General features: G+C 42.6%; 1 long non-coding RNA gene across 1 annotated transcript; it reads left to right on the forward strand.

Moving 5' to 3' along the window:
• The first annotated feature begins 257 nt into the window (after positions 1 to 257).
• On the forward strand, positions 258 to 2903 carry LOC119915504. Its single transcript, XR_005446959.1, has 3 exons — positions 258 to 302; positions 392 to 473; positions 2614 to 2903. It is a non-coding gene; the product is annotated as an uncharacterized LOC119915504 (long non-coding RNA).
• The last annotated feature ends 24500 nt before the right edge of the window (positions 2904 to 27403 follow it).

The raw sequence follows: 27403 nt of genomic DNA on the forward strand, positions 1-27403 counted from the left end.
GATGCATGAAACCAACTTTCACGCCTGTCTGTTCTGTTTTCTCTTTTCTTGTGTCAGTAGGAAGCAGCAAACAGGTTTAATATCAACAGGCCATAACACTATTTTCTTATTCTCTCTTATTAAGTTCTTAGTTTGCAAATCGTTACTTCTTTATTTTGATGTTGGTGTTAACTGGCATTTGGCTCATCATGAATATTAATAATCTAAAGAGGAAGGAAATCTAGTAGTTTAACAGCCTGATATCCGTGTTCTGCTTACTGACACAGAGGAAGGCTTCTTTAAAGACAACGCCCTTCTTCATTGTAAGTAGGATTATTTATTGATGTGAGTGATACTGTATATCTCCTGTGTACATTATTTTATCTGCTGACATGTTTTATTGTCTCTGAAGCCACACAGAGAGATGAGAGGAGCAGCTATGAGTTTAACTGCACCAGCGAGTGGATTTGTCGTCTTGCTTCTCTCTGTGTCAGGTACTGAATATCTAAACTTACATTTATAGCATTAAAACAGGGGAATCTGGGAAATGTAAGTCTTGTAAAAGAAGGCTGAAGGTCACATGTGAAAATAAGTGGATCAGAAAGTATCAGGATCAGTTGTTCACACTGTATGATGAAAACAGCCAGTTTAGGGGGTATTTCCTAATTTCATTGTCCTGCTTGCGCTGATGCAAATGTATATTGAACAGTGTGAGTTCATTTTTCCAGAGCTGATGCTGCCTAAACGATGTTAGCACTATGCTGTGTTATTGTCGCATTGAATGAAGACGTGCAATGCAATTTAACGCACCAAAGCGTCGGCTTGTTCCATTATCCAACTTGTACAACGGAAATTAGACAAGAAAGTGTAAACCGGAAACAGAGACTTCAAATAGTTCCTATTTGAAGCTACTTTTATCACGGTGAAGGTTTTAGAGAGATAGGCCTACTGGTCTCACACAGTGAAGTTATACTGACACAACTTCTCTCATATCTTCATCTGCTAGTTCCTTTTGTACTGTCTGACCTCAGTGTGATGTTTCTGTGCTCTGTGTTGACAGCAACAAGGTCCAAAAATAACTTCTTTACTGCCTGCCACTGTGACAAGCAGGTATTTTTGTCTAACACACAGAAATTGTATCTGTCAATTTAGAAATGCACCAAGATAAACTAAATGAACGTTCTGCTCATTTAGGCATATTGTGATGTAAATAATGTTATTCGAATTTTAAACACAAAAAACATTGTGCATGTCTTTTAGTACATGACATTAATTTCACTTAACCTAAAATCACTAACAGTCTGATATTTCAAAGGTAACATTACAGATGACAGGAAACCTAACAGTCAGTTAAACCACCAATGAATGGGTCCATATCTCAATAAAAACGTCTTCTTCTGGATCCCAACAAGCAAATAAAAAATACTCCTTTCAATACAAAAGTTGGCCAACAAAAATAAAACCGAGTGATGTCTCTTGTCTCTGATTGACAAGCTTATGATTCTCCATCAACACCGGAGTTCCCTCCTGTTGTCTGGCCGGTGCTGCTGGTAAGCTCACCGGCTGTCACTCAGGAGGGACTGGGCCTCTTCCACTGCTGAGTTTGGTTCAAACACCGCCACAGATATTACCTGAGCTGACTGCTCTGTGTGTCTTGTGTGTGAGGCAGGGGTGTGTACCGATCACCATAATAGGCTACACTAAACTTACTACACGTGTCTTTCTGTTGAACGTTTTCTCTGTCTGCCAAAATGGCGGATGGTCTGACGATCTGCCAACAATTTACCCTCATTCAGCGGGTGCTAAAGTCAGAGATCTTGATAGCAGTTTTATGCATCTTATGTTTAGCTGCTAGAAACTCTCCCACACCTCAGTGCGCTGGATTTATTTTTAGCTTTCACACTTAACTCAGCAGCAACCTGACCGCAGAGTGAACAGAGAGAACTGACCAAGAAAAGCACAGACTCTCTAATAATTTATATTTCTCCTCTTATCCCGGTCAGTAAACTGCATTAAAGGTCACAGGTCTGATACTTTCCTGTTCACTTCACTGCACCTTCAGACTGGATGATGTCCTGCCTCAGTGCACATAGAGATGAACTGTAGAAAGCATGTGTACATCTTCCTTTGCACTGACTGTGTATAACTGAGCAAGACTTGTGTTTAGACTTCTCTCTGTTCACCCTGGTTTTATTCAGAAATAACATCAAAAATGTAATAAAACATTAATATTTAGAACAGGAGTTAGGAAGTGACTTGGAAGAAGAATGATACAGAACATCTGTGAGTATTTTATGTACCACTGTTCTGCTGCTTTCTCCCAGAAAAGAGTATAAAATGTCATTTTATTAATTTTCTGTTTGGATTACTTGTGTGTTGACACATAAGCTTTTCAGGCATTTTGTTTAGATTTTTTTGAATGAATGGACACAAGCAGAAACCCAACTTTTCACAACATTAAAATATGACAAACACCTTATAAACTTTCTGTGACAATGACTGCAGATAATTCAGGATTTTGAAGCTTGTTCAGGTTACGTTTCCCTCAAACCATATTGGTAGTTTGATCCACTTTGTCTGATTGTTAAATGAAGTTGTTAATGTTGATTGTGTCTGATGTGCTCTGTGTTACAGTGGTACAGAGTCAGTATGACTGGGGAGTGACGTACACTTATACTGAGATCTGTGCCTTCAAAGGATCAACTGTGTACATATACTGCACCATTAAATACCTGTCCACAATAAATGGCCACGATACTACAGTTGAGAAAACATTCTGGTTTAAAGGTGATGAAATTGTGGATCTGAAAACAAAGTCAGAGTATTCAGGTCGTGTCGAGTATACCTGTAATGAAAACTTCTGCACTCTGAGAATCACAGACCTGAGAGAGAGCGACTCAGCTGAGTACAAGTTCATGTTCATAACAAACCAACCAGGTGGGAAATATACTGGTTCACCTGGAGTCACTCTGTCTGTCACAGGTAACATTTTCATCTGAATATTTATTTATTTAGTTCCAAATGTCCAACATCTTATGAAGGTTACTGTGTTTCTATGTTGACAGTTCAGTCTAAAGTTAAGATTTCTGTTCCTTATTCACAGATTCAGATCTCCAGGTGCAGGTGAGCAGATTTCAGGAGTCTTATAACTGGGCAGAGCTGAAGTGTCACAGCAGTTGTCTTTCACCTGGTCATCATTACTACGTCTGGTACAAGAATGGACAGAACATTGGGGGACAAACATCTAATTCTTATTCAGCCTCCTTTAAGCCTACAGACAGTTTTTCCTGTGCTGTAGGAGGATATGAGAAGTCCCGCTCTCCTTCAGTGTGTGAGTTTACATCCAGTCTTCCACTGACATGACACCATCTGGTGGAGCCTTTAACCTATTGTACTGTATTACTGTATCAAAGTGTCCAGCTTGTATCCATGGTAATAGAAACCCATGCTGTTTCTGATAAAGGAGGAAATTAAGCTGCACCACCGCTTTGTTTTGTGAAAACTCAACCTCATCTTGAAATTAAATGTGTTCACGTTTTCTCCTCCAGATGCTCCAAAGCTTCCCTCTGTGTCAGTGAGTCCCTCTGCTGAGATAGTGGAGGGCAGTTCAGTGACTCTGACCTGCAGCAGTGATGCTAACCCAGCAGCTACTTATACCTGGTATAAATATCATGGAAATCCAAACCTTCATTTTCCCAGTAAAGAACCACAGCTTATCTTGAGCTCCATCTTGCCCTCTGACTCTAGAGGGTATTACTGTGCAGTAGAGAATGATCTGGGGAGGAGGACATCTGGATTAGTCTCTATTAACGTGAAATGTGAGTAAAACACAGCTAATTTAAAAAGCTTTAAGCAGACAATGACAACTTTTTAATGCTTAATTATCCAGTCAAATGTTTTGCTGATCATGCACTTTCTTCAGCTCTGCCTGTTTCACATTCACAGTCTGCTGCTGTAGTTCACTGAGCAGCTACAGTAGATGATGAAAAGGCAGATTTATTTACAATTGGTCTCCCAGATCTGCACAGATGTTCAGGGGATTCAAAACTAAAGTTTCAGATGCTCCCACAAAAATACAACATCCAGCATCAAACATCTGGCGTGGCCACAGGCTTCTGTCCTGTTATCGACTCTATATCCCCAGAATTACTTGTGCATCTCAGAAAATTTCAATATTGTGAAAAGGTTTATTTTTTCCCCATAATTGAAGTCATAAAGTGAATGTAGTCTAGATTCACTACACATAAAGTGAAATTCAGGCCTTTATTTGTTTTACTCTTGATGATTATGGCTTACAGCTCATGGAAATCAAAAAAAAAAAAAAGAATATTAGTTCTGTTATATTGTAGCTCATTTCTTGGACATGTCTGTGCCTGGTGGCTCTTGATGCACTGACTGCAGCCTCAGTCCACTCCTTGTGAAACTCCCCCAAGTTCTTGAATCGGCTTTGTTTGACAATCTTCTGAAGGCTGCTAATCATGAAAATTAAAACATAAAAGGCTTTTAGTTTTTCACTTTATGTCTAAAAAATCTTTTATTTACACAATATTCTAATTTTCTGAGATGTACCTGTATGTTCATATACTATACTGGATTTTGTTAAGAGGCAAACATGTTTGGATTGTGGGAAGGGCTAAGGTTTTGAACCCCATGTAATTAAATAACAGTCCAACCATCATCAGTCATCTGCAGTAAAGTAGAAACACTTGTATGTTTTTTTTTAAATAGCAATTATAGCAAACCTTGCATCATCTTGTCACAAGATCGCTGACGTAATTGCTGACGTAATCTGCACTCTGCGCATACGTTGGCGTCTGTAGCCACCTGTCGGAAGCTCCGTCTTAAACTGAATTCTTATCCAGTTTTAATCCACTCTTTTTCGTTACATTTCTTATATCCTTTTTATTTAACTTAAGTTTAAACCGAAATGTGCACATCCCACACATAAATAATAGTAATCTCTTAAGGATTAGGACAACTGCACCAACTCCAGCACCCAAAACAAACTCTGGTTCTCTTCAATGTGAGATCACTTTCAAGTAAGACTTTTATCTTAAATGATTTTATCTTGTCTGCAAATCTAGATTTTATGTTTTTAACTGAATCCTGGTTGCAAATGAATGACTATAGCCATTTAGCTGAACTGTGTCCGTCTCAAAATGATTGTTTTAGTCAACCGAGGGTCAGTGGTCGTGGTGGTAGGCTAGTGAGCGTGTATAGGAAAAATTAAAAATGTCATCAAGTACACTGTGATGAATTTAACTCCTTTGAAGTTCTCACTCTTAAAGTTGGAAGGCTGCAACCTATCATATTTGTTATAATTTATCGCCCTACAAAACCGCCTGGAGGATTTTTATCAGAACTTCCTGAATTTTTATCTACTCTGGTTTTAAATTATGACAGAATTGTTCTTTGTGGCGATTTTTAATATTCATGTTGATGACCCCAACAATGTTAATGCAACTAACTTTTTCAATATGGCCACTTCTTTTAACTTCAAACAACATGTCAAAGGGCAAACACATAACCGTGGTCATACACTGGACTTTTTACCCTGGGTGTCAGCATTTCCTCTGTGGAATTAGTGGACATGACCATATCTGACCACAGATGTATTGTTTTTAGCTGCGATTCGCCTGTTACTCACGCCGCCTCACCAAGCTCCGTGTGTTCTCGCATCTTTTATGAACAAAGTGTTTCAAAGTTTTGCGCATTCTTTCAGAGCCAAAGCCAACACCTGTCTGATTCCAACACCAACAATCTGGTCGATCACTTCAATCATATCTGCTTGTCGTCACTAAATATTACTGCTCCTCTAAAGGTTAGGCCTACGTCTAAAGCTAGTAAGCAACCCTGGATAAATGACAGCATTCGCAGCCTCAAAAGGGAATGCAGGAAAGCAGAGCGCAGATGGAAAAAATCCAGTCTCCAAGTCCATTACCTCAGTCTGAAGGATTTATTAATTAACTACAATAACATGGTTAAGGATGCGAGAACACACTATTTTTCTGAACTCATTACTACACATAAACACAATCCCAGGTTTCTGTTTAAGACTGTGGATCAGCTGGTAAACCCAACCCCTCCTTGTGCCTCAGCTGGAAGTAATGATGACTGTGAATTGTTTTTATCTTATTTTACCAATAAGGTGGTGTCAATCAGAGCCTCTATTACCCCCGTGGCCTCTTACTCAGAGGTTCCTCACCAGCAACAAGAGAGTTTTAACCAGTTTTATCCCATCGACTTCTCTGAGCTTTAAAACAGTACACATTAGTAAAACAGTATACCAGTATCACAAATGAGAGTGTCCTCCAGCCCACTTGATGTAATACCTACAAAGTTTTACTGAAAGTAATAGATTCTGTTGGGCCCCATTTGATCTCTGTTTTCAACAGCTCCCTATCTACTGGTTGTGTCCCTGATTATTTTAAAACGGCTTGCATGAACCCACTTTTAAAGAAACCTGGTTTAGATCCCTCCCTCCCACATAATTTTAGACCAATTTCAAAACTGCCTTTTATTGCAAACAGCTGCTCACTGTACTGGAAAAGTTTCAGTCTGGTTTTAGGAAGTACCACAGCACTGAGACTGCTGCCTGCTTAAAGTCACCAATGACCTTTTAATGTCTGCTGATGAAGGCATGTGCTCAGTCCTTGTACTCCTGGACCTTAGCGCTGCTTTTGACACCATTGATCACAATGTCATGTTAGACAGACTGAGGCACTGGGTGGGGATCTCTGGTACTGCCCTAGAATGGTTTTCATCCTACCTGTCAAATAGGAAGTTTTGCGTGTCTGTAAACAACTATGTCTCTTCACTCTGTCCAGTTAAATATGGTGTGCCTCAGGGGTTGGTCTTAGGACCCATTTTGTTTTCCTTGTATCTGCTTCCCCTTGGACATATTATCCATAAACATGGCATTTCTTTTCATATTTATGCTGATGACACACAAATATACTTGCCCGTCAGATCCACAGACCATGGAATGCTGAGTTCACTTAACAACTGCCTTTGTGAAGTTAAAAAATGGATGTCAAATAATTTCCTCCAGCTGAACTCAGACAAAACAGAAATCCTGGTCATTGGGTCTCAGCAGATGGCAAATCAAATACTGCCATCTGCTGGTTCCCTAGTAAATCACATTAAGCCTGTGGCAAAGTACCTTGGTGTTTGGTTTGATAGTAATTTAAATTTCGAGCAGCACACCACAAAGCTTGTCCAATCATGTTTTTATCAACTTAGAAATATAGCTAAAATTCGATCTATGTTAACTTTTAAGGACACCGAGACCATTTTACACGCCTTCATCTCATCACGCCTGGATTATTGCAACAGCCTTTTCACCTGTTTAACCCAAAAATCTATTGATCGACTCCAGACTGTCCAGAACTCAGCTGCCAGGCTTTTAACCAGAACAAAGAAATATGACCACATCACTCCTATTTTAGCTTCATTACACTGGCTCCCAGTATGTTTTAGAATTGACTTTAAAATTCTATTGATCACTTTTAAAGCTCTTCATGGCCTCTCGCCTTGTTATATTTCTGACCTTTTAGTCCCATACGCACCAGCACGTACCTTGAGATCCTCGAGCAGAGGTCTGTTGTCTGTTCCAGAGTCTCGACTGAAAACTAAAGGGGACAGAGCGTTTGCTGTCAGGGCCCCGAGGCTCTGGAACAGCCTGCCCGAGGAAATCAGGTCGGCTGAGTCAGTGAACTCTTTTAAGTCCCTTCTTAAAACATACTTTTATAGGAGAGCCTTTCCCGATCTTATTTGACTTTATTTTATCCCTTTTATTTTATTGTATTTTACTAATTTTATATTAATCTGTATTTTAGTCTTTTCAATGTTTTCATGCTCTTATCTTGTTTTTTTTGTATTATTCTTTACACTTTTTAAAGCACTTTGTAACTTGTTTTTGAAAAGTGCTCTACAAAAAGGATTATTATTATTATTATTATTATTATCATAATTATGACAAATACATGTCAAAACATAAATGACACATAAAGTGTATCTTATCTGGTACTAACCAGTAATATATCACTAAGTATATACCTGTATATCCAACTCAGCTTTTCGATAGTCAATCAGGGCCATTACTGCAGTATTTACACACATTGCAACATTCTTGTGTGATATAACTTACCTCTGTTTACTCATAAACTTGTATGAGGGACATTCCTCTGGTCTCCTCTTAGATTTTAATGAGTATAACTCAAAAGGCCACAACACACAACTCTGCCTGCTGCCAGTCACAAAACCATCTCCAAAGTTTCAGATGCTTCCACACTCAAAACTATTACTCATTTCAGCACAACACAAATCTGTCCTCATTTTTGTTCATTTATTTGATCTTTTCCAGATGCTCCAAAGCTTCCCTCTGTGTCAGTGAGTCTCTCTGGTGAGATAGTGGAGGGCAGATCAGTGACTCTGACCTGTATCAGTGAGGCTAACCCAGCAGCTACTTATACCTGGTTCAAGGAGAAAGGGAATCTAAACTACCTTCATCCTCGCAATACAAAAACACAGCTTGTCTTCAGCTCCATCCAGTCCTCTGACTCTGGAAAGTATTACTGTGCAGCTGAGAACAAGCTGGGAATGAGGACATCTGAACCAGTCTTTATTAATGTGAAATGTGAGTAAAACATTAATTTTAAACACATAATTTAACAATATAATACAATACAATACAATACAATACAATATAATTAATATTTCGAGTGAACGCTGGGACCAAAATTCAGCCCTGGTAATGTGGTTTTCACCGGCCCAACAAAGTGATGACGTTAAAAAAAAACGTTCCCTGAATCTGGACATTTTCCCCACTGAGACCATACAAGGCAACAATTGTTGGGTCAGATGTACGACCAGACTGGGCCAGTTAAGCATGGTCCCCACCTTTACCAACTTAATAAACTTTGTCAAAAAATACTCCATTAGCTTTCTATTATAGTCAATAAATTTGCAATCAAAAACTTCTCTGGAGACGGTCAAGAGTCGGTGCAAAAGAGTTTATTCCAAAACAGGACACATAAACCCGTACAACATCCCAGCAGGTCGGAGGATGAAGCCCATCCTATGGTCTGCAGACAGTCTTATATATATCTCTTCTGGGCTGGTTTGCCCCCTCCTTTCCTCATGATGAACTTCTTTTCCTCTGTTATTGTGTTGTTTTTACCAATTAACACTGTTCCCCAGCTGTCATTTATTACTGTAGACTTTCTACATCTTTATACTACTGGATAAGAAGTTCATCATTTACATTTCAACTTCAGTCTCACTGTGTTTTTTAAAGGTTACGCATGCTTAATTTGACACATAAATAATTGTATTTTTTAACCAATTAATATAAGAATAACATAAGTAAAGTTGCATTTTCCATTAATGCCTGGTTTCTTACAGCATTCTTGATGTTATGCTGCCTGCTTTCTGCTTTCTGCTTATCATCTGTCTGTCGTGTTTTTGCCAAGCATCTGTCGGTTTTTTGGTCATCCTCTGTCGTGTTTTTGCAAAGCATGAATTCCTTCAGCAAGTTCACTCAAAGCTCACATAGGTCATAAGCAAATTCATTCAAAGCTCATACTGGCTATAATAACCAGAGTTTGGAAGTTGACAATCAAACCCCCTTAATCAGTAATTAAGCATATAGTCTTAATGTTAGCAGATTAACAGCTCAGCAGTTCCTCGTGTAATCACAACAACAGTAGATAACAGGAGACCAAAGCATGCACAGTGTCAGCAGATCTTGCACACCTGCAGCCTCTCCTATGGTCATAATCTACAGTAGATGACAGTTGGACAAGACGAAACACCTGCAGCCTCTTCCTGCAGTCATTCCTCCCACTCAAGGATCTGTTTCTGTGTTCATGACTACAGTTCACTACTTATAAGTAAAAACTAAAGTAATCTATGTAAAAAGAAAATGAATAAGAATGATTAATGAGTAATACTAGTAAAATGATTAAAAATGATGATTTAAGAATGATCACTTAAAGTAACTTATTAAAGACAATAAAACTGATTAAAATGATTAATATTGATTAAGGATAATCACTGATGACTGTTTCTTGACTGATGTCTAACTTTTTGTCTGCAATGCTCCCCCTCTCTGTGTCCTAGGCATGCCCTCTGCTGATCATGGCATTTTAACCAAAAACCTGACTTTGTGGAATAAGCTGGTGTCTCTTGTGCTGTTTGCTATAGACGAGACATTCTTACTGTATTGATGTATGTTTTGTAACACAATTTTTTAAACACTAATTCTGCTTCTTTTCCTCTGCTGGGGTTTTTGATGATGCCTTGCTGTGCTCATCCTGCTCCTTACACACATGCCTGCTTACACACACATGTGCTACTGTTACTGCCTCCTGGCAGCTAGACACAGAGAGGACCACACACTCTCAGAGCTATGGAGTTTCAGTGTTGTGATTTTAACTTTACACTATAAAATAGCACTCTAAATGATGACAATAGCTATAGAGTTTTGACACTGTAATCTTAACTTTACACTCTAAAATAATACTTTAAATGATGCCAATGCAGACCACCTTCGCTCTAGCAATTAATGATAACAATTTAGGCTGCAATGTTCTAAAATAATTCTCAACACAATGACTCTCACACTGTAGGCGTACACGGCATGAGGCTAAGTAGTTCAGCCTGTAAGGCCTCAGGAGTTGCTCTGCTATCGAGCCTGATCAGTTTGGCGCTCAGGGCACTGACTGCACCTGCAGGTACACCGTTACATTTCAAGCCATTGAAGTTCTGGGGATCAAGCAGGGCGGAAATCTGTGTACAGTTCTCTGTTTTTAGCAAAACGTTGGGAAATACGTTGTTGACAGCCGCCTGTGCGGCACATCTTTGCTCACATCCTCCCATGCATTCATCCGTTTGATATGAATCTCTCTGGAAAACAGCGATGACGTTTAACAAAGAAAAAAGTGATCATTTTCCAAGGTGCATGCAGCCTCTGATTTGTCCCCTCGGTAACTGAGCCTTCATTTTCCTATGACTTTCACTATTTCAAGTGTAGTGATAGTACTCTTTGTTAATGAAATTATGAATAATAATATTTTGAAATATTATATCAGGATTTTTTAAAAGCTATTTCTTATAGTGAACCTACACTTTCTTAATGAATTAATGAATAATAATATTTGGAAATACTATTTCATGAGCACTTGTTTGGGGAACCACCTGAATCGCCGTCTGCCCAAGGCCTTCAGGACTCCTTGGGTACAGCTAATAATTGCCAACAATTATTACTGGTGATCAGTTAGTTATTAATTGTTCAATTATTTTAAATCAGTTCAATCAGTCAGTCTCAAATCAAAGGGTGAATCCTCCGTCCAGTGACCTGGAGCTAAACATCACAATGATGATGCAGAATAGTGAATATTCTCTCTGACCAATCAGCAGTCTGTCGTGTTTTCACGTTACATTTTAGTATCCCTCAGCTCGCTTGGAACCTCGAAGGAGGAGAGGTGATACGAAACAAATTACCTGGAAGCAGGTACAGGTCCAACATTTCTACAATGGAAACCAAACAAAGGCGAGTCGAGCCAAAGGGCCTCCGCTCAGACTAGCTTGGTTTGAGGGCGTGCCTGACCCCGCTAGCTGCTTGGCAAGCTTTATGACGCGTTTTCATTGTGACGTCACAAGTAAAGGAATTGAAGGGCTGGACTACAAACGAGCTGTTTTCAAGCGGCTCAGAGCAGAGCTTTCTGTGGGAGATGGGAACTCCCTTTGGGCTTTTTCACTTTGCAAACCTGTTACATGCACAAAAAAGATATATATAACTCAATGGAGATACCACCTCTTTAAAAAGTCTTAAAAGGTAATAAATCAATTTTGCGAAAATTAAGGCCATTAAAAAGTATTAAAAAGTCCTAATCGCCATTTAACACACTGTCCAAAGAGTTTGTATGCTAAAAGTGTAGGTGAATGTATTTATTTATAATGCATAGCCAGAAATACTAGATAGGCAGTGCGTAGCGACTGTGTGAATTGTTTCTTTAATGTTAGGCGGAGGGATCTTCCGTTATTGAAACATTCAACTTTTCATAAAGCCGTTGCTCTCGTCAATGTCAGTTTTTGTGAACAGATCAATCACAGCCTGGATGGAGCAGGATTTAAATAAAAGTTTGATGTGCTGCAACAAACTTTATAAATGTTGAACTCAATGTTCTGCATAAATGGGTATGATTATTGACGAGTTAGTAGCCTGCCCAAAATCAAGGCTGGAGACTATCATGTAGCCTGGAGCATTTTTCTTGCATAAAGTTAATGAATAAAAAACAACCCCAAACTAAAACAGCTGTAACTCGAATTAATATTATACTAGTGGAAAGTTATATATGAAATTATATTGAATATAGTAACATAATGAATATATTACTATCAAACTTACAGTTTACTATTAAATTAACAATATACTTTTAGTTTAATGGTACAATATTATACTAATAAATTCATTTACACTAGTTCCTCCTCCAGGTTGTGCCTGTGCTACATTGCCTACACTACTTACATTATTCATCACTCAGTTTATTCTCTTCGTCTTTGTTCCCTCTTGGCCTATTTGAATTTTGTTGTATCGATCAAGTGGTTGATGAAAGTTATCACACATATCATTGCAGGTAAGCTCACATTATCTAGTTTAAACCAACTAAAACACAAAATTACACTGTGTTTCACATGATTTGCTGTAATGTTGCGTACATAAACGTCATAGCTTATGTAAGACAGTGGCTTTTCGCAGGAAATCTGACCGGTCCTTCACATAGAAAACAGTTGGCTCATACAGGCAGTTAAAGGCAACTGAGAAAGTTGGTGAATGCCTCAACTTTTAGGTGGCGTTACAACCTGATGATATATAGGCAATAAATATATTATAAATATATGTAAATTCCCTTTTAAAGTTGTGTGGCTGATTTAATTGTTTACAGCTCAAAGTGGCACAGCAGTCTTAAAATATGTTGAAAAAGTCTTGAAAAACACATTTTTATTATTTGCAAGGGGGGGATGTCAGTGGGGCCCTGCGATGGACTGACGACCTGTCCAGGGTGTTCCTCGCCTTTCGCCCGATGTCAGCTGGGATTGGCTCCAGCCCCCCTGTACAACCCTGTACGCAGGATAAGCGGTTGACGATGGATGGATGGATGGATGAATGTCAGTGGGGGACCCGGGCCTCGTTAATGAGGCTAGCTGCAGATAAGAAGAAGCTGTTTTTTTGGCGAAAGGTTTTGGTCCTGATGGACCGCAGCCTCCTCCTGCCAGAGGGGAGAGTCCACAGTGGCGACGGGGGAGTCACACTGGATGATGGAGGAGTTTGGGGCTGTGCTCTTTCTGAAGTCCACGACCATCTCCACTGTCTTCGGAGTGTTGAGCTCCAGACTGTTCTGGCTGCACCAGGTCACCAGATGGTCAATCTCCCACCTGTAGGCGGCTTCATCCCCACCTGAGATGAGCCCACTGAGGGTGGTGTCATCCGCAAACTTCAGGAGCTTGATGGACTGGTGACTGGAGGTGCAGCTGTTGGTGTACAGGGAGAAGAGAAGGGGGGAAAGAACGCAGCCTTGAGGTGAACCAGCTGTGTTTTCCACTGCCGTTGTTGCTGCAGCAGTGTCTGTGACAGTAGGACCAGAGGGCTCTGTGAGCGGGTGGCTGGCCGGCATCATGAGCTCCTCCTGCGGGTTGGCGCAGGCTTCCCCTCGCCACCACTTGCAGAGCTCCTCAACTCGAAAGCTTTCAAGCACATCACTTTTTGAAACTGCCAAAATTTGAAATCTACACAGTTAATTTCTCACCTCAAAACTTCTCAGAAGTGGATTTAGTGATGAAATAACATTTGAAAACTGTAAAATATAAAGGTTTCCGTTGCTGGCCTCTGTCAATGAATAGTGACGATTCTCTCTGTGAACAATCAGTAGTCTGCTGTGTTGTCACGTCACATTTTAGTATCGCCTCAGCTTGCTTGGAACCTCGACGGAGGTGATACGAAAAAAGTACCTGGTACAGTACAACTTTTCCGCAATGGAAAACCAAAAAAAGACGATTCGAGTCGAGCTGGTACCGTGTAGTGGAAAAGGGGCTTTAGTCCTGTGGCCCTTGGTTTTTTGGGGACAGGGATGACGGTGGGGTTTTGAAGCAGGCTGGCACATGGCATGTCTCCAGTGAGGTGTTAAAAATGTCTGTGAACACCCGAGACAGCTGATCAGCACAGTGCTTCAGGGTGGATGGGGAGACACAGTCCAGCTCAGCTGCTTTGTGGGGTTTCTGCCTCCTGAATATTCTGTTGACTTCCCCCTCTGAGATTGAGAAAGGAGGGTGCGTTGTTATTTTAGCTGTGAACCAGGTTTTGTCATTGTTATAACTCACCCTGGTCCGTGTTGGAATGCAGCTGTCCTCACAGAAGCTGATGTAGGACGTCACAGCCTCTGTAAACTCATCCAGATTGTTGGCAGCAGTCCTGAAAACATCCCAGTCAGTGTAGTACAAACTAGGGATGCAGCGAATACCGGATTTCACTATTAACCGCGCTTTAAAACATCATGGTAAATTAATTGTAAAGGCTCCGCTACAACAGTGTTTCTGTTGGACGGAACGAAACTGGCACTTGCATAAAACAAAAACAAAGTTACAGTAGCAGTGCACCAGCTTATGTGTAGTGCTTATCAGAGGCTACTGTACACTGGCTAAACTATGGCAAACGGGCCAAACTGTGAAGCTTTATTTCCACCAAAGAAATGGCTGAAGTTGGCAGTGTGGGAGCATTTTAGCTACACTAACACTGACCAGGGCATCACTGAAGATGATGGATCACCTGTTCAAAAACTTGCCGTTAAAAGGTTGCTGCTAAAGGAACGAATAACTACATCAAACTTGATGCAGCACCTGTGGGATCACCATAGCTTTGAACGCCCAAATAAAGGTAGGCCTAATACATTAGGCTATATTAAATAACATGGCAAGTTGGTAGGGAATTAAATATAAACGTGTCACTTACAATCAATGCCGTAGCGGTGAGACTTGAGCTTTCAGTGCAATGTAGGCAGGTGTAAACTTTCAGACCCACCGCTGCGCTTTGAGGTCCATTATTTTCAATGGCGAGCTTGCGTGCATGCCGCGGTCAAAGTAGTTGAACTTTAGCGCTGAGCAGCTTCCACGCAGTGCAAATCGCTTCTTTTCTGAAAGTGTCTTCATGGAAGACAGAACGTAGTCCTCTCAAGACCTTCAGTCACTGAACATTTAACGTTAAATCCTGTTGCCTCCTTCTGTCTGTGTTGAGAAAATTTTGCCAGGTGTAAAACGCTCACATACAGGAGCTAGACGTTCAGGACTATAGGCTACCACTTAACTGCATTTCAGTTAACACTGCACTCAATTTCTTTCTATCATTTTCACTAATACTTATATGGATGAGAGTTGATGACAGTAACAGTTCAGTTTATTCCCCTCCTCCCCTTATCCTTGGGGGATACAATTTAATATTCCTCTTATATTAATAATACTTACATATTATAGAAATATAATTCTTAATGTCATTAAATATTAATCATCAAGTCATTACTAGTGTTGTGAAATTAATTAATGCATACTAATCGTAATAATCGTGAAACCGTGATTATTTCTCTGACCATAATCGTACCAACAAAATCTATAGTCGTTGCATCCCTAGTCCAAACACGCCTGAAGATCCTCTACAGCTTCACTGTCCACTTCTTTGATATCCTCACTATAGGTTTTAATTTTACCTGTATGCAGGGATCAGATGGACCATCACGTGATCAGAGTGTCCCAGTGGAGCGTGTGATGGTGTGACAGGCACTGCTAACTGTGGTGTAGCAGTGATCCAAAGTCTTCCCCTCTCTGGTTGGACACTTTATAAACTGTCTGTATTTGGGGAGTTCTTGGCTGAGGTTTCCTTTGTTAAAGTCACCAAGAACAATAACAAGGGAGTCCGGGTTTGTCTGCTCCACACACAGTATCTGGTCGGCTCACGGGTTTACAGTTAATGATAAAAATTCCAGATTAGGAGAACAGTGCTGCTGAATCACTGTCACGTCGGTACACCAGCCAGACACCTCCACCATTTGTTTTGAGAGCTCTGTGTCGTGCTCCGTAGAGTTGGAAGCCTGCCAGCTGCAGCGCCAAGTCCTGAATCAGTTCACACAGCTACGTCTCCATGAAGCACAGAACAGAAGATGAATAAAAGTCTCTGTGTTCCCGCACCAGAAGCTGAAGTTCGTCCAGTTTGTTGCACAGTGGAGAAAATATTGCCAGTAGCAGAGTGCGGAGTCCCCGCCGCACTAAATTAAATACTTGATGGTAGGCCGTCATCTGTGCATTATCGACAGGGATACATATTTTGGCAGTCTGCATGACCAGCCTGGTAGGACCAGTAGGCTACTGCTATCGCTTTTTCGCTTTGAAAATAATCAGAATAGGAAAGAGCTTTATTACCAAGTAGTATTTTACATGTACGAGGAATTTGCTTTAGTGATAAGGTGCTACTCGTAGACAAACATAACATAAATAAATGTAGACATATATAAATATGGAATAAACAAATAAACAAATGCAAGTAATATAAGAATAATAAAAGATGCTGTTTAAATGCAATGCATTATTAAATTGTTATGATAATAATTTACCTTTTAAGGAGTAAGTTAATGTGTAGTATTTTCTTTTGCTTAATACATTTTGCTAGAAACAAAATTGCAGCCTGGATTTTGTTAGGTGGCAACATTTTTTGGATTGTAGGAAGGGCCAACTTTTTTAACCCCCACACAGTTAAATTACAGTACAAATATCAGCCATCTGCAGAAAATGAAAACAATTTAATGTTGTTTTCTGAAATAGCTATTTTGACAATAAATTATACATGTCAAACATCAAGGAAATATAAAGTATATAGATTTCTTAGCTTGTGCTAACCAGGAATATAATATCAATAAGTATATAGAACCAACTCTGCTAATAGAAAGTTAATCAGGGACATTCTTCTGAAAAAAAAAAAAGTCACCTCCAAAGTTTCAGATGCTTCCACACACATAAGGCAAGACAAGGCCAGTTTATTTGTAAGCACATTTCAACAACAAGGCAATTCAAAGGGCTTTACATAAAACATAAAAGCAACAAAGGGAAACTGAAAAAAAACACATAGGGGTAAAATAGAAAATAAAAACAGCGTGCAAACACATAACTATTACTCATTTCAATACAACATGTAGCACCAAAGAAATATGTCCTCATTTTGTTAATTTATTTATTTTTTCCCAGATGCTCCAAAGCTTCCCTCTGTGTCAGTGAGTCCCTCTGCTGAGATAGTGGAGAACAGTTCAGTGACTCTGACCTGCAGCAGTGATGCTAACGTCTCGGGTTACGTATGTAACCCTGGTTCCCCGAGAAGGGGAACGAGAGACTGCGTCGGTTACGACACTATGGGAACGCCTCTAGGCGAAGCAGGTCTGAACGTGAATGAAATCACTCCAATCCTATTGGCCTGTTGCTAGAACGGTAAGGTGTGACGGAATAACCGGAGGAGTATAAAGCACACCTGTACACACTCATCATTAGCTTAAACTATGAAGCAGGCGCTTCAGGCGGGGAGAGAGGTGCGGCGGGCCGACGCAGTCTCTCGTTCCCCTTCTCGGGGAACCAGGGTTACATACGTAACCCGAGACGTTCCCCTTCGAGGGAACTCGAACTGCGTCGGTTACGACACTATGGGAACGAGATACCCACTAAACCGTGCCGAAAACCCCGCCTGCCCCTGTGTGCAATAAAGTGGCACTACTAAGAGGAGAGCGCACGAGTGCCAGGTGCCGAAGGAAGGTCAAGACTGTAAAACCGAATGAATGTGTGCGGAGTGGCATAGCCAGCCGCTAAACAACATCCTGCAAGAGGCCCCGGAAAGGAGGGCTCGAGAGGCCGCCTTGCCTCTGGTAGAATGAGCCCTCACAGCCACAGGTGAAGGCAAACCGCGCACCTGATAGGCCAGGGAAATAGTCTGAACAATCCAGTTGCTAATAGTATGTTTGGATGCAGGGAGCCCGGCCCTGGGAGACCCAAAACACACTAGCAGCTGGTCAGCCTTCCTCCAACGGGAGGACCTCAGAGTGTAAATACTCAGTGCTCTGACAGGGCAGGGCAGATGAAGTCTCCCGTCCTCCGCCGTCACATGAGGTGGAGGATGAAATGCCTGCAGCACTGTGGACCCTGCCGCACAAGAAGGCACTTTAGGGATGTATCCTGGACGAGGGTGCAGGATAGCCCTAATATTCCCCGGGGCAAACTCCAGGCTTTGCGGGGAAACCGAAAGCGCTTGGAGATCCCCCACCCTCCTCAGAGAGGTGATAGCAAGGAGAAAGGCCATCTTGAGGGTCAAGTGCTTAGCCTCAGCTGACTCTAGGGGTTCGAAGGGGGCCTCAGCCAACGCCCCAAGAACCACCGCCAGATCCCAAGGGGGAACCTTGGACCGAGTCGCAGGTCTCATCCTCCGGGCACCACGGAGGAAAAGTACAACCAAGGGAAGTTTCCCCAAGGACCCCTCCCTCAGAGGGGTGTGGAAAGATGAAATAGCTGCCACGTACACCTTGAGGGTGGAAGGGGAAAGACCAGCAGAGAACCGGTCCTGGAGGAACTCAAGTACCTGAACCACCGGGCAGGTAACAGGGTCCACCGACCGCTCCCTACACCAAGTGGAGAAAACACTCCACTTCAGGCCGTACATCCTCCGTGTGGACGGGGCCCTGGAGCTCAGGAGGGTCTCGACTGCTCCGGCTGTTAGACCCGCCTCTAGGTACTGTGCCCCCTCAGGGGCCAGACCCACAGTCGCCATATGGCGGGGCAAGGGTGAAGAACCCGGCCCTGCGCCTGGGACAGCAGGTCTCTCCTCAGAGGGACCCGCCACGGCGGGCCGTCCAGGAGCGACATGATGTCCGAGAACCACACCCGGGTTGGCCAGAACGGGGCTACGAGCAGTAGGCCGACATAGTCCTGGCGGACCCGCTCCAGAACCCCGGGAGCAGAGCGACTGAGGGAAAAGCGTACAGACGTAGCCTCGGCCACGAATGTACCATGGCGTCCAGACCCAACGGGGCTGGAGGAACGAGAGAAACCATAGCGGGCAGTGCGTAGTCTCTTGAGACGCAAACAGATCCACGTCTATGGGGCCGAACTCTTCGCACAAGAGCTCCACCACTTCGGGGTGAAGTCTCCATTCCCCGGGCCTCAGCCCCTGCCTCAACAGCAGGTCTGCTCCCTGATTCTGTGTCCCCAGGAAATACATCGCCCTGAGCGATAGTAACCTCTGCTGGGACCACAGGAGGAACGAACCAGGACGTGGTGGCCTTGGAGATCGGGCAGGAAACTCCTTAGAGCCTGGAACACCGCCAACATCTCGAGACAGTTGATATGCCACTCGGATCGATGCACCTGCCAGGATCCCCTTGCAAAGCGGCCATCCATGACCGCGCCCCAGCCCGTGAGGGAGGCGTCTGTCGAAATAACCAGCCGGCGACAAGACCCTCCCAGCACGGGCCCCTGGGACAGGAACCAAGTTTCCTTCCAAACTGATAGGGAACGAAGACACTTGCGCGTAACCCAAACCAGACGGAGAGGATTCCCCTCGGGGAAAAACCCTTGTTCCTTAGCCACCACTGCAGGGGTCTCATGTGCAGCAGTCCAGATGGTATTACGCTGGACGCAGCCGCCAGGAGACCCAACACTCGTTGAAAGTGTTTCATAGTGATGGCGTGGCCTAACTTCACCCCTTTCACGGCAGCCAATATGGTGTCGACACGTGCCGGAGACAATTGTGCCCGCATCGTTGTCGAATCCCATGCAACCCCTAGGAACGTAGCCCGTTGGGTGGGCGCCAGCACGCTCTTCTTTGCGTTGAGCCTCAGCCCTAAACGCCGCAGACGAGCCAGAACGACATCTCGATGCCGAACCGCCAACTCTCGAGACTGGGCTAGGATGAGCCAGTCGTCGATGAAGTTGAAATCCGGATGCCCCGGAGCCTCAGCGGGGCCAGTGCTGCATCCATACACTTGGTGAATGTGCTAGGGGAAGTGCCAGGCCGAATGGAAGAACCCGATACTGGTAAGCCACACCCCGAAGGCAAACCTCAGGAACTTCCTGTGAGAAGGACGGATGGAGACCTAGAAATAGGCGTCCTTTAGATCTATCGTGACGAACCAATCCTCAGATTGGATGTGCGTCACGGTGGCGGGGATGATGAGCATCTTTAACCTGAATCTCCTCAGAGACCGGTTAGAACCCGCAGATCCAAAATAGGGCACGCAGCCCTCCGTCCTTCTTGGGGACTATGAAGTCTCTGTCTGGGGGGGAGACACGTTCCACGGCCCCTTTCCTCAGCAGAGTACAAACTTCCTGTCCCAACACCGGACCTTGCTCCGGGCGGACCACAGTCCAAACCACCCCCTCTCTTCTGTTGAATTTGGAGGGCGGGCTATGAACTGTAGTCGATACCCATCTATGGCAGTGCGCAGGACCCGCGGAGAAATGTTCGTCAGGCTCCGCCAAGCGTCTGCAAAGACTGCCAACGGAACCAGCCCCTCGGGGCTGGTGGTCGGTGTCTCGTGTGATCTTCTGGTGGACCCCTGAAGCCCCAGAACGGCAGGGGGGAGCCGCCGAAGATCCACGGTGAGTGAGTCGGGATGCCGTCCGTCTGCAGACCCTCGGGGCAGGCAGTACGGTGCGGACTCGATGGTGGCAGGTGCGTCCTGAACGTGTAAACGGCGGGATAACATCACCTGTTGCCACGGCGGAGGGGACCTCAGTCGGCCTCCGGGGGGGTGGGGGGGGTGCGGGAGGGGAGAAAGACTCCCCTACCCCGGTCTTCCCTGAGCTCCGTCGGGACTGGATGACGGTCCTCAGATCGCGTCTCTCAGATGGCTGAGGGTGAGAGCGCCGTCTCGTTGCCCCAGCTCCTCGGGGGCCCCCGAGAAGTGACACTCTGCTTCCCTCCTCTCCGTAGGAGCTCGTAGAGGGAAGGGACCTACGCCTGGCAGCCTCAGCTGCCTTGGGTCCAGACCGGCGAGGGAGGTACTGGCGGAACGCTTCGCACTGCGTCTAACGCTTCGTGGTTCTGCGAAGCTCCGCCAGATCTTCCTCGGAGGGACCCCCCTCTGAACCATCTCCTGTAGCAGGTTGGCTTGGTAGGCTTGAAGCACCGTGGTGTGCAAGCTCGCACCTGCCTGGCCCGCTGGCATGTACGCCTTCCCCACAAGCGTGGATGTGGTGCGACATGGTTTGGATGGTAACGCCGGCTTCTCCAGGGAGGACGCAAGTCGAGGGGAGAGATAGCTCGCAAGCTCATCCTCCACCCGAGGCATCCTCCCATAACCACGGTCCCTAACCCCCATCACATTACTGTAGTTCAGTGATCGGGGTGTGGAAAGCCATGTAGAGAAGGGTCTGCCCCATGATTTACTCAGTTCATCATGTAAATCAGGAAGAGATCGGCGTGGAGGTGGTGCGTGGTGCTTAAGAAACCTTTCATCAAGCTTACCACTAGCCTGTGGTGTCTGCTCCTCCTGTCTCTTGGTGTTGAGCTTAGCCACGGCTCTAGTTACCACCTCCAGCAGCACGTCATAGTCGGGCGCGGCCAGATGTCGCCGCCCCGACACCCGGAAGTCATCGTCCACTGCGCTGAGCAGGTCCGCCTCCTCGGAGTCGGATTGCTGCCGCGTCTCCGGATCCAAACCGCGAGCGGGAGAAGCCGAGAACGGGCACCCCGAACGAGGAAAGGAAGCGTCGGAGCCAGCGGATGAAGGTCGGGAAAAAGCCTCAGCCGTCCCGAAATCCTCCGACAGATCACGCTGTGAACCCATGAGTGAAGCCGCCGGGCCGCCTCAGCGGCCGCATGGCCCGCGCCACGGGGAAAACACATCCGGCCATCCTCGGAAAAGAGAGCCATGCGGGACCTCAGTACCCGCACGGAAAGGGCTTCGCAACGGGCGCAGGCAGCCCCCTCGAGAGCTGCCCGTGCGTGCTCCATTCCCAAACATGAGAGACACATCTCATGAGAATCTCCATCCGTGATGTACCGAGGGCAAGAAAAAACACACCTTCTGTACATCTGGTTGCCGGACATGCTGGTAGACTTCTTCTTCAGGTAAGACATACTGCTTGTAGGACTGGAGCTTTCTTCAAACAACATACAGAGCGCCTGCTGAATAAAAAAAGCTAATGATGAGTGTGTACAGGTGTGCTTTATACTCCTCCGGTTATTCCGTCACACCTTACCGTTCTAGCAACAGGCCAATAGGATTGGAGTGATTTCATTCACGTTCAGACCTGCTTCGCCTAGAGGCGTTCCCATAGTGTCGTAACCGACGCAGTTCGAGTTCCCTCGAAGGGGAACCCAGCAGCTAATTATACCTGGTACAAGGAGAATAGCAATCTAAACCACCTTCATCATCCCAGGAAAGAACCACAACTTGTCTTCAGCTCCATTCAGTCCTCTGACTCTGGAGAGTATTACTGTGTAGCTGAGAATAAGCTGAAGAGGAAGACATCTAAATCAGTCTTCATTGATGTGAAATGTGAGTAAAACACAACTAATGACAACTTTTTAAAGCTCAATTATCCAGTCAAATATTTGGGATTCCAAAATCTGCATGGAAGTTCAGGGGATTCAAACCTTCAGTAATCCAGAAAACCACCTCCTAAAGTTTCAGATGCTCCCACACATGTTGGCTAGTAACTTTGGAAAACCACTAGCTACAGTGGCTGGTGAGGGAGTAAGTTAATGTGTAGTATTTTGTTTTGCTTAATACATTTTGCTAGAAACAAAATTGCTGCCTGGATTTAGTTATGTGGCAACATTTTTTGGATTGTAGGAAGGGCCAACTTTTTTAACCCCCACACAGTTAAATTACAGTACAAATATCAGCCATCTGCAGAAAATGAAAACAATTTAATGTTTTCTGAAATAGCAATTTTGACCATGAAATTATACATGTCAAAACATCAAGGAAATATAAAGTACATAGGTTTCTTAGCTTGTGCTAACCAGGAATTTATTATCAATAAGTATATAGATCCAACTCTGCTAATAGAAAGTTAATCATGGACACAATTCCAGTTTAAAGCACATTTCAACATTTTTGTGTTTACTCATACAAAATGTATGAAGGACATTCTTCTGGCCTCCTCTTAGCTGTGTTCACATACAACGCAAATTTAGTCTTCGCAATGATTTCCTCGCGCAGCTTTTTAGCGCTGGACAACTACACTCTAAAAACTATTACTGGGATAAACTTAATTTTATTGGTGAAAAATTTTTACACTTAAAAAACATTTAGTAAATCTAAAAGCTGTGAAATCAAGTAAATATAACTTATTAATTTAGTAAATGTAAGTTAAAAAAAATTAAGTGGATCTGAATAACTAAGTTAATTATCCTGACAGATAAAATTAAGTAGATCTAATCAAAATCTTAAGTCAATGTAGTAGAAACCCTTTGAGAAAACCACTAATAAAATTGAGTAGATATAACTGAATTTTTAAAGTAGATATAAATAGAAACATTACTATTATTTAACACATCAAATGTGCAACATTTGCTCAATGAATTACTGGAATTCAATTTATATTTAACTATCAATTATCAAAATCAATATATGTTACATGTACTTAATTCTTTTAGCTATATTTACCCTTTATATCCAGGAGTACATACACAATATATTTCAAGAAAAACAACAAAATTACAAATGACATATGTAACAATTACCACACTATAAAACAGTGAGCTCAACTCTGCACATTAGTAAGCCGTCTCTAAAAAAATGGGTAAAATGCGCCAAGAACAATTGGCCTTTGAATTAACTTATATAATATAGCAGAAATAGAATATGATATTCACAAGTATGTTTCATTTGTGTATAATCACCTATAATGAGCCTTTTTATGTGTACAGAGGGCACAGGTCATCTTACTCAGAGTCTGCCACGCTACACAGTCATGTTTCTACAGTAGTGCAGAACGGACAAACCAAAGGTTCTAGCTAGGTAGGGCCAAGTGTGTAGGAGAAACTACGGTGGCAGTGAAACTTCTGAAAAATGGGAGTCATTGTTTGGTTTGTCCCTTCAGAGCTACTGTAGTAACACGGTGCACTCTGATGAAGACGACGTATGCAGTCTTGTAGAAATAGACAATTTATTAGGTAGACCTCGAACAATCTACTGCTTTGCTATAAAGTCTACTTTTATGATGCATTTAAGGGTAATGGACTGTTAAGTGTCACAGAGGTGTTGTTTTAGCATTGGGGTCATAGCTGGAGATGCTGTTGGACTGGACTACATTAGAGTCAGAGGTTTTTCTAATATTATTCTCACCTCATGGATGTAAATAGGAAGGACAAAAAAAGAGAAACCTCTCACTATAATGTACAACAGTACAACACCACCTTTAACTATTTACACATTTCTGACAATTTCACAAAAACCTTAACACTGTAAACTTTGTAGAAGAAAAGTTTATGGCAGAGCTGTTGCTGTGAATTACATTAGACTGTTCAGGTGTATCTAATAAATTGTCCATGCTATGAGAATAATTGGCTTAACTGAACTCATAGTGATTACAGTGACATTGTGTGATTAACAATTACACAACAGAACTGAATACCAGTCCAAAATCCAATGTTCTCTTAAGTAAACATTAAGACAATCCACCAGCTACATTATAAGAGCATCTTGCCAGACAGTAGTCAGCAAGGTACACAGGAAATTTTTCAGTCACTGAAGCAGCACTTTTTGGAAGACCTCAAAACTGTAACTTTTGAGATTCTTGGGGTTTTCAGATCCGAGGCATAGGTTAGTCCCGACAACTAGCATCAGTCTGAGGACAGTGATGCCTTTATTCTCAGTCCCTACATCAGTAGGTTCTTTGAATGACTCATCTTGGTTCCGCAGCAGGTAAAGCTTCACTTCTCGTCCCAACTCCTCTTGAACACCGACAGGTGCATTTGCTGCATTCTGCAGACATTTTAAAGATAAGAGGTTAGAGCTCACTTTCTTTGTAATAACTTGAGTCTTAATATTAATGAATGCAAACAGAAGGATTAATAAATGTATTTATTTATTTCAGTCATTCATATTATACACATTACTACTGACTATATTATACGTGGACTACACACTACATCTGTCTTCAGTGTTAGAGACAACAATTAATACATATCACTTGATAAAATATTTTTAGATTTCAACCTGAATAGTTTCACTGGGGATAGAGCTAAACGATTAATTCCATTTGCTGCGATTCCACTGGTCACATGATACGCGAGAGTAAAGCAGTCTGCAGAGGAAGCATCAAGTTGAGGTGCTGTCGGAGAATTACTAAGCTTGTCTATTAGATGCGAGAGGCATCACTTGGCAACTTTTGCATTGAACCTCAAATGGAATGTTTTTGTTTGCTTGCTGGGACACAGAAAAGGAGGTTCTAGTTGCGAGATGGGGTCTTGTGGAGAGTAGGACTCATTAATTGGTGGTTGAACTGTGGGTTTTGTATTGAGCGCTGTACTATACACTTTGGTGAAAATTATTTTTCCTGTCATCTGTAGGTAGGCCCACCTGATATTATATAATGCCATGACTTGACTCTCAAATGATCTTCCTCTGAAATTATTATTTGATACTTTTTCTTCACCATTGCTCATAATAATTCATGCATTACCTAATTTCATTTTAACATATAGGCCTGGCCTACAGGAAAGAGCAGTGTATGTTTAATCTAATATTGTGTGCATACAATGATTTGTTGCTTGTCTGTTTTAAATAATACAAAAGAAAAAGAGCTTACAAAATAATCGCATATTAAATCAATCACAATATTGGTAAAATAAAAAAATGCAACTAGATTATTATTATCATTATAGAGATTACTCGGGTGTGCAAAAAATAAGAAGCAAGGGCGAGAGAAATAAATTCATAGATGAAAGTGGTAAATTTATAAGAACAAAACTAGAAATTCCCTGTGATTAAAGTCACAAAAAATCCAAATCACTGGAGAGAATATTCAAGTTTTTACTTGTATATTTGTGATTATTATTACAATTGTGATCCCCCCCCCCAATGTAAATTTACCACATCTTGGATATTCTGTGTTTTTTCAAGGATTATTAACCCTCTCCCCTGGCCCAATTTTTTATTTATTACAATATACCTAATATGTAGTTGTAGCTAAAAGAGTATATACAATAAGAAATAGAGAACTTCAACCAGAACACTGAATTACAAATATAATCAGTGCACTGCAAACAAGGCTCCCTGGAGTTGTTGGCCACCACAGTGTTAGATTTGGCCATTAATGTTTCTTTACACTCCTTGTGTCCTGACACAATCAACGTGCATTATCCTGGGGAAAATGCAGCGCATGCGCCGAGCACAAACTCCAGAGAGAAGCGGGGCAAGCCGGTGTGTTTACCTGAGGTGTGGGGAGAAGATCATTCCGAGGAAGGTGTGAAGCATATTTAAAATGTATAATAATAATTGTCGTGGAAATTATATTCCTGGTGAGGGGTTGAGCAAAGAATTGAGTAACAACCAACCGTTTTCTTTGAAGAATTTATTTAACAAAAGAGAATAAACAGAGAAGCACTAAAACACATATACAGCTGGTCCAGAGACCTGCCGCCTAGGGCGGCATCGGGCGTCTGGCCCCGAGTAAAGGGATGCATCAGCATTTACACAGTCTAGGTTTCTATGTTTTGGGGAACAGAGATCCTCTCTCGGCCTTGAATGAACATTCCATGAGAGGAGAGGAACAACAAGAGAGAGAAAACACCAAAACAATCTCACAGCTCTGACCCAAACCCTAGTAAATGTGGACAGACCAACATAAGGAGTATAGGAGAGGAAAGGTTAAGGATAAAAACACAATACATATCTATAACAATAATAGTAATAAGAATGATAATATTAAAAGATCATACATAAAATATTAAATGTAAGAGGACACAATTTTCTGCCATTACAATAATATTTGTGCTGATTAAATCGTCTATCAGCCCAACCCTAGCGTGTGTGGTATGTAGGGCTTAATGATTTTCAGATATTTCCTGAGCTGACTGGTAGCTGTGTGTGTGACGCAGGCGCCGATCGCCACAATACGCTTACCTTTCTACACGTGACTTTCACCCACCACCAAGTTACAAGGTGCTACTTTCATTCCATGTGTGACACAAAAGTTTCTGTAGTGTCAGTTTCTTTCAAGCTTAAGGCCGTTGTACAACAAGAAGACAAGGTACGGCGTAACGTGCAGACAAAGCATCAACTTCGTCTGCAGACTGCTTTACTCTCGCGTGTCATATGACCAGAGAGTAATCTCAGCCTTTGCGATTAGGAAATCACTAGTTCAGCTCTAGTGGTATCCTAGGCTTTTT

The sequence above is a fragment of the Micropterus salmoides genome, unplaced genomic scaffold, assembly GCF_014851395.1.
Source record: "Micropterus salmoides isolate LMB-PRFRI ecotype aquatic unplaced genomic scaffold, ASM1485139v1 Ms_hic_scaffold_1, whole genome shotgun sequence".
Lineage (NCBI taxonomy): Eukaryota > Metazoa > Chordata > Actinopteri > Centrarchiformes > Centrarchidae > Micropterus > Micropterus salmoides.